This window comes from Siniperca chuatsi, linkage group LG17 (genome assembly GCF_020085105.1).
Source record: "Siniperca chuatsi isolate FFG_IHB_CAS linkage group LG17, ASM2008510v1, whole genome shotgun sequence".
NCBI lineage: Eukaryota > Metazoa > Chordata > Actinopteri > Centrarchiformes > Sinipercidae > Siniperca > Siniperca chuatsi.
Window position 1 is genome coordinate 5072004 of NC_058058.1, and position 9013 is coordinate 5081016.

Below are 9013 nucleotides of genomic sequence, written 5' to 3' on the forward strand. Positions count from 1 at the left end.
ATCTCTTCTCTCTCGCTCTTCACTGCTGCCATAGTTCAGCACAGCTTTAGCCGCTTGATCCATCTATGGTGAAGCTTCACCTTCGGTCTTTCAAGTTGGAGAGTAATTGATGGTGTAATGGGGAAAAAAAAGGTTTTTATGTAGTTGGAATGTCTCACAGGAATAGGACATCAAATAAGTATCTTCCACAAAATGAAAAATGCTTACTTTCTGTAGATGTGTTTTTATGTATTTTCAACTTCTGCCAACTCTGATGGCATTTAGTGTTTACGTCAAATTGCTTGGTTTTGATTGTAATTTAGCGTATTGTTTTGTTTCATATCGTACAAGGTTCACATCACAATACACTTGGTAAACTGAACAACTCTTTTTTAAAAATCTCCACCATATATGTACAAAAACAGTTTTTGTAGTAGTAGTAGTAGTAGTGGAGTAAGAGTTAGTCTCAAGTCTTAAATATTTTGGCTTTATAATGGTAAACCAAATTAAAAATGGGAATATAAGGTGTATTCTCATATATGCATTCTTTATTTGTTGTTTTGAAAATGTATTAAGTAGTGAAAGTTAAATATCATCATAAAAGGTGAGTGGGACAGCACAACTAAAACCTGTGTAGTCAGTCTATGTACACCTGTAGATTAAGTGACACAATAATATCTCATACTCTCCATTTCTTTCATGCATTTTCCATGTACATTTTAATGTTTTTTTCTTACCCAAACTGACTGGCAATATGTGCTAAGTTCAACTTTCTGGGTATACAGCATTGCAAATAGGGGATCAAATCCAACAGTGATTTGACTCAATGTTGATTTGTTCCACAAAGAATCAATTTATCATTTAATTTATAATAGCTCTGTCAATGGAAATTGTAACAAGTAACTAAACAGATTCAGCCAATAATACATAAACACAAGTAAACCTTATACAAAGTTTAAAGAATTGTCAAAGCAAAACAATGTCCTTAAATGTCAGTAGTTTAGTATGTCTGATTTTTTTTTTTACACACCATCACACTCTTATTTTTTCACAATTTTTGCCAATGAAACAGGATGTTTACAGTATGTCTTAGCTATGTAAACAGTAGTCAGTATGGAAAGAAGCACCTTAATGTGATATTGATCAACATTAATGCATTTTTCAAACTTTTAAAATTGCTGATGTTGGCTTTCAAATCAATGTATCGCGATAGATCAATGTCTATCTGCACAGAACAAGGTTCAAAGCCATAGTGCCAAGCCAGCAGATGAAATGAGATATATGATAGAGAAGTTCTAGGTAAAGATATAAAATGCAAGAAGATTTAGAAAATGTTTTCCCATGTTGAGTGAAATATTGATTCACTACCCCCCTTCAGTTTGTCTCATTGTCTGTGAGCAGTTTTGAGCTTAAAATGACCGGAATGAAATGTCGTCAAATGGCCTTTTGTTTTCTCTGGGTATCACTTATCTGGCTAAAGTGCAGGCTGCGGCCACACAGACAGACACACATGCACATGCAGCCGTCCACATCCTCTCAATAGTCACATTTACGTTTACATTGATCAGAGTCAATTGCCTGTCAAATGCTATGCGCGATTAGACACCAGTAGGTATAAGGCCTAATGCAGGCGAGCCTCCCAAAGCCAGGACGTTGTGGGGGCCCCACTCTGTGAACCCCATGGCCCTTCTCACTCCCCTTCACCCTCTACAACCCCCCTCCCTTTTTCATCTCACTGCCCCAGTTCAATGTTAATGTCCAGTGGGGTCCACTCTTCGGACGTCTCCCTCCTGAGCAAAAACCCAGAGAAGAAAGGGCAAAAAAGAGAAAGAACACCAAACCTTCCCTCCTTCTTTTCTCACCCTGGCCTCCTCTTGTGTGCTGTCCAGCTGGCTGTGACCCTTGACCCCCTGACACTCACTCCTGACCCCTGGACCTGTTCCCACGCCACGCCTTTTTGTGTCCACCTCGCCATGGCAACACCTTGGTCACTGCTGCTGCCACGGTAACAGATGGACAGGGGCCTGGAAATAACTTCATTCAGCCCCGCCCGGAGGGGTGAGCACCATGGACAATCTGTCCTAACCCCCCCTACTCCACTTCCCTGTCTCACACACATACACATACATGGACACACACACACACACACACAGCGCCCCCAACCCAACTTTGACACCTCCTGTGCCACATTCTAACACCCCAATCCCCTTGGATCTATTCCCTCAGCAGGGGCCTCTGGGTATCAGGGCCTGATAGAGTCATTAACACAGAGATCCCAGAATCACCCTGGCATGTACACAAGGCATACATGGGAATAAGAATAAGTTGCTGTTGTTGGCACAGAAAAGTGCATAACAAAACAACCCAAAGTCACCAACATATCTCATTTCACACTGCTGGTATTTATGGTTTGGGGAGCTAACTTCATCGGCATGCTGTAATTATCTATCTGCTTCTTTTATTAGCCCTATTGTTTTCTCACATCCTCTGATGAGAAAAGGGGCTGGGGGGAGAGTTGTAAAGACACAGAGCTGAGCAGCAGGGGATCTGTTTGCAAACTTGGAGACAAATGACAAAGTGAATAGCATCACTGAGGAGCTCAATAAGGTGCAGCAGGAAAATGAACTGCAACAGTTTTGGTGCTAATCAGTAACTAACCTCTAAACAAGGTTGTGTGTGTTTTGTCCCCTACTTTAGGGAACACCTCTCAGACAGAGACTATGAATAGATTAAAGGGGGATAGTGTAATTACTTGTGCTGAATGGGGTCTACCATGCAGAGGAAGAGAGGGTTTACGCTGTCGAAACACACTTTGCAAAGAGAGCTCTGATTCTGTGGGTCTCATCTTGCACTCCCTGCAGAGAGCAAACAAACAAGTAAACAAACAAAATGGCGGCCACTGACACAACAGAGTTCTCCCATCTCATGGTTATTAGGATGTTCTTGAACTTTGTCTTAAGCAATTGTGCAAAAATAGGAGTGCAACTTTAATTTTTCCATTAATGAAAAGACCACATAATATTCTTGAGGTACTTTTAATGAGGGTTCATGAAAATTGATACTTGAAGTGCCTCAAATGTGTGTGCGTTTTCTTTAGTTAGACCAACTGGGCTGACTGGGGAGCAGGTGGGGGGGCACCACAAGCAACCGCCAAAAGACTGACCATTGAGGCGAAAATCACACAAGCGAAGCCACTTATTCAATTTTTGGGATTTAGTATCCCCCTTCCATCCTTGCATGCATCTGCATCCCACTATCTTTCCCTCTAGTTTTACTCCCCCCTCACCCACCCTCTCTTCTTGTGTCCAACACCCCCTCATCCTACCATGCCCCCTCGCCCAGTTCATTGTACCAAAGGAGATTTTCTCCATTGAGGCCCAGTCTCTTAGGTAACCCCAGCGCTGCATGAAATGAGGAGAGGAAGAGAGAGAGAGAGAGAGTGTGAGAGAGGGCGGGGAAATTGAGTGAGAGAGAGAGGGCGAAGGAAATGTAAAGGCGGAGGGAGGGCCGGACAGAAAGGGTTGAAGAAGGAGAGGGAGAAGGACGCAGGATCAGAGGAGGCTGAGGCAGAGAGAGTGAAAGATGGAGAAGTAGGACAAGTGCGGTCAGACGTCGACAACGATGCAGCTAAAACTCGACCCAGAACTGAGGGAGGAAGAATGAGAGGCGAGGATGTCTGTCGCACATGTAAGGATGAATCCTCTGTGGCTGAGAGGGACTTTATCACGTGCTTTTTGCAGTAATTCTTGATCCAGATTTTAGGCCCCACAGGGTCCAAATACTGGGCACTACTGCGCTTCTGTCTCCTTGTCTTTTTCTTGTTTTTTTGCTTTCAGCTGATATTAACTGATGTAAAATTAGGTATTACACCCTTTTTGTCACTTTTCAACAGGACAAGTCTTTTTGAAATGGGTTCCAGTTGCCTGTGTGGTAGCAGTACCTAAACGGAAGTGTAAACCAGATGAGTTTAAGCCTCTAGGCCTCATTTAAGACCAGCATGATCACAGCCTGTTAAGGAGGTGAAAAGGGATCTGTTATGGAGTTCTTGTCAGGAAAATGGCACATACTATTTTTGTTTGAAATAGATAATGTGGAATATACATGTTTTTAATACAGGCATTAAACAGGGCTAAGAAATTTAATTGTAAAGTTGGATCTATTACTGGAAAAAAGTTTCAACCATCATGTCTTATTGGCATTCATGACAGAAAGCATTTACTTCCATGTTCCTTAGAATATCTGAAGAGCAAAGTCAAATGTTTTCCAGTTTACTGACTATGAGAATATAAACACACACTTGTATTTCAGCATTCAGATAACATTTAAAGGCTTTTTTCTTTTCACTTTTTAAACTATGTAGTGGATTTTCTGGCTCTGTGATTGAAGTGTAAACTTTGTTCTGAACAGAGACTTTAACTAAGGAAAGGACTCTCTGAAACGCTGCCATCCTTTGTGGCCATGCTGCTCTGCACCTCAATGGTGGACACACAGCACATGGGGTTCCCATGAATAGGCCAGGCCTCACCAAAGACCACATCATTTGGATAAAGACGGGCTCCCACAGAAAGAGAAAACACCTCACGGAGTGAATGAGAGAAAGATAAAATGTTGCGCACGGAAAATCAGATTAGGGCGAGTCAGAGCTTTACTTTTCGTTTTTAGATTTGAGACACCCCCCACCGCCTCCAACTCAGTTAAATTTACTACCACTGCTGCTCATGTGTCTCATAATAATGTGCTCTACTGCTGTGCTGAGTTATCATCTCAGGCTTTTGTCTTCTTTGATCCATGTGACCATTGGGGGACCCACTTCTTCTTTTGTAAGGGTCACATCACAGGCTCCTTTTGGATGGGCCTGCCCCCGGGTGGTGACCCCTTCGTTCATCATGGTGTCACCCACACAGAGGACAAGCATGAGTTAGAGCTTTCTCCCTCTCTTTTTTCTCTTCTTCCTTTCTCCTTGCCTTCCCGCTCATTCCTCTGTTTTAGTCTGACCATCCTTTCCTTCTTATCCATCCATACAGGCTGACCTGAGGCAAGCCGCAGGTCAAACGCCATCATGAAACTGAGCTTCAGCAAATGGAGGAAGTGATATTTGGATTGAATCGCACCATTCCCTCTCTGAGGTTAGTGAATTGAAGCTGAATTGACTTCAGAGCCTGAAATCGCCAGAAAGCAAACCAGGCTATCCGCCTGACCATCCAAGTGTGTGTGAGTGTGTGAGCATACCGATGACCAAGAGAAGGATGGAGGTCCGGAGCTGATTGTCCAAACGCAATTCTTGCGTCTGCCTTTGTGAAACCAGGAGTTGTGGATGGACATCACGCCCCTGACCTCTGAAAATCAGCGAGGGACAAACCACAACGGACAGGATAAAACTCAGTGGCTTTGTGGGTGTATGAGCGAGAGACACTGAAAGACAAACAGGGAGAGAGAGGGGGAGATATTCAATAAGGGAGAGTGTGTGTTTATGTAAATGTAAGCCTGTAGGAGCCTCTTTTGACATTTTTGGAGGTCAGCTCAACTTTTTTCCAAACAAACCCAGAATAGTTTCAAGTTGGGCCTATAAAAGCTTTATGTTCAAAGCTTTTACTTGTAACAGAACAAGATGTAAAATGAACAGTAATTTCTGCTCTTCAGGTCAACTCAGGTGTGTAGTGAAAAGCTTAGGATTTTCTTCTTTTTACAGGCCAGTCATGGTTTGCAAGACAGGTGAATAATTAATATCATAATTTTTTTGAAAAGTAGTGGCACCAAACAGAGACAGCAGGTTGACAGCAGCCAAATGGGAAGTGAAGAGGAAGCCAATTAATTTATTTGGCAATTCATACAACACAAATTGGTCTATGTCGAAATCTGAAACAGAACCCTACACATACTTCATGGCAAATCAAACATTTGATATTGTAAAAATATTGCAACCTTTCTTTTTGTTAACTTTCAGGAAGAATAAAGAACAAATAACCCAAATGCCAATGCCAATTTATTTTTTTTACTTTGTTGTATATTTCTCTTGCTCAGGTGCAAAGCCTAATGCTCATATAGGCCTGGCTGTGCAGATCAGGGGTGTCACATTTTGGAAAGGGGGTTAGAGTCTGTCCGTGGAGCAGAAAGGGCTGAATAGCTCTCACCATGTTAAGTACAGTTGAATGTGTCCGGTTCACTCTTCAGCACCAGCGTCTAGAGAGGGTCTTGCTAAATTTGCAGTGGAAGGGGTGAGAGTGACAGAAAAGGAGAGTGAATGAGTAGAATGAGTACAGGGAGGTGTGTGTGTGTGTGTGTGTGTGTGTGTGTGTGTGTGTGTGTGTGTGTGTGTGTGTGTGTGTGTGTGTGTGTGTGTGTGTGTGTGTGTGTGTGTGTGTACTTACTCTCTCTGTGTTTGCCCCTGTGAATTTGCCCCTGTGTGTTTTTTCCTGTGTTTGACAAAGTTCAGGGGGCCAGACTTTGAGAAAGAAAAGGGAAAATGAGAGAATGTAAAGGATTTGAATGAGGTGGTGAGAGAGGGAGTGAGAGGACGGAGAGGAGAACAAGAGGACATTTTTGGAGGGAAAAGAAGACCAGGCACCTTGAAATTTGTGTGGCGAAATAGTCCGCTGCTTCACAGCACGAGTGGCGTAAATTGGTGATATTTATAGATTGAAGCTGCAGGAAGCGACAACTCAGTCTGGGAAATACGTATAGAGAAAAAAGAGAGAGAGAGCAGGAGAGGGAAGGTGGGAGGGAGATCAAGAGCGAGGCTGCATTAATATGCTAATGGCCTGAGTGAATGCACAACAGGCCCACTGACCAGGCTAATCACTGGTGGACACACACTGAGGCTAATCCCTCACGCAGCACTCGCACACATGCAGTCACACATACAGTGCAGGTTAAAATATTTGGACAGTGACATATTTTGCGTGGCTTTGACTCTGTATTCCAGGACATTGGATTTGAAATTAAAATATGATGTTTAATGGCTGACTTTTAAGGTTTAGTTTGCAGGTATTTATGTCCTTATTGGATGATTGGTGTAAGAATAGTATCTCTTTTTATATATAGACTCTGAATTTTATGACAATGCAGCAGGATAATGATCCCAAACAATCAAAGAAAATAATTCAAAAATGTGTAGTTTGATATGGATGCTAAATACATCATGATTTATTTCAAATCCAGTGTGCAGGAATAAAGAGCCCAATAATTAAAAAATGTGTCACAGTCTAATACTGAGACAATGAGGGAGAAGACAAAAAAGGATTAAATGAAATCCTCAACCATTTCATTCACCCTAATGCATGATTTCAGTGTCTCCCAACTGTTGTTTTATGTGTCTCTTATACTTATCATAAGTTATGTAATGTGTTTGTGTTTAAGTCTATATTTTTTTCTCTATTATATTTTAAGTTTACTTATCTATCCATCTATATATATTTCTAACACATTTCTTCTGTTTATATACTTTTTTTGTATTTATTTTATGTCCCATGCCAATAAAGCCCCTTTGACTTGTAAACATTATTAGTGTTGTCATATTGTAGGTAAAAAATTATGCAGAATGCAAATGATATCAATAAACTTTCAAAACCAGTTTTGTTGTTTTGGTCTGTGTTTCTTCCCCTGGAATTGGCACATCTGAAGTGTAAAAAATTAAAAAGCTGAAACACCTGAAGCCTGAAGTCTGCTTCTGGGATAGGGAAAAAGTAATGCTTACTCTTGAAAAGTTCTGAGGACAAAACGCATCATGAATTACAAACACCAATAGGTGTATCAAGTGTTGTATTGTTTTATTCCTACCTAAGTTGTCAGATTCATTTATATGATTATGATTTATATGATATATTAAAAATACATTAATAGAGTAGTTTACTTTAACTAATAAAGGGATCAGTTCAACCTGCAATTTTCAACTGCTACACCCTATTGATGGATTATTTTGCCTGTCAATATCATAATGTAAAATTTAAAAAAAACATATGAAGAAAATTTCACAAATTTTTAACTTCAACATTAATGCCAAAATAAAAATAAAAGTGGATATGATTAATTACCTGTCTCTGCTATATCTCTTTCCTTCTGTAGTGAAATAAATGGACAACAATGGCTGCCTGAAATGCAAGAAAAGTGTATACGAAAGTTTAATTTGGAAAGTAGTTAGCAGAATGTAAAGTTAAATATCTTTAAAGAAACACATGTATGGTTGCTTAGATAAAATTGTGCATTTATACTAAAAATCATAAGAATTCCAGAAAAATTTGAGTTTTGTGTAATGCCATTTTAGCCCCCTTGAGGGTGATAAAGCATTAAAAAAACCTGCATTCAACCACATGAAGCAGAAGGCACAACCTCTAATCATGGTCAAAACACTTTTCCTGCCTTTTTTTCCCTTACTAGCCATTTTTTAAACAAGGCAGGTGTGTAAAACTGTAAACACAGAAACAGACTTTGATACCTCATTGCAGTTATCCACAGTCAAATGATCATTTAAAAAGAGCAAACGGGCAGTACCATCATCTTGTACTCAACAATAGCTGCCTTTTTGGTCTGAAAATTTAGATGTTTACTCATGGTCGAGTCATTAGCAAACAGTTAACTGATAGTTACTTATACAATATCTGAAAAAAGTTAACCCATTCAAACTTTTCATGAAAATACAGTGTTGAATCAGACAGACAGTCCTCCCTCTACTCCTTCACCTTCAGCCCCAGGGAGAATAAACTGCTGGCTCATGATGGATGCAAAGTCTCTTCCTCCTGGCTGCCTTTTAACAACCGTTGAGCTTTTATTAAGTCCAGACAGCTTGAATTATTAGTGTGTATATCAACTGGTGATGCAAAACAGACTTGATAATATTTGTATGTTTTGGATTATTATTGTAATCCTCATTAGTGATGCAAACATTTAATTTGTAACACCTACACACTGTCAGTCTAATCTTCTGTCAAATGATAAGGGAACCAACAAAATTACAATTCATGTAAAGTAGCAAAATAATGGCAATAATTAAATATTTCAATAAACAAAAGACATTTGACAGTTGAGGCAAACGGAAAAG

General features: G+C 40.3%; 1 long non-coding RNA gene across 1 annotated transcript; it reads left to right on the top strand.

Annotated features, from left to right (window-relative positions):
* The first annotated feature begins 2822 nt into the window (after nt 1-2822).
* Nucleotides 2823-7548, top strand: LOC122864406. Its single transcript, XR_006375211.1, has 2 exons — nt 2823-3666; nt 5004-7548. It is a non-coding gene; the product is annotated as an uncharacterized LOC122864406 (long non-coding RNA).
* Nucleotides 7549-9013: the final 1465 nt, after the last annotated feature.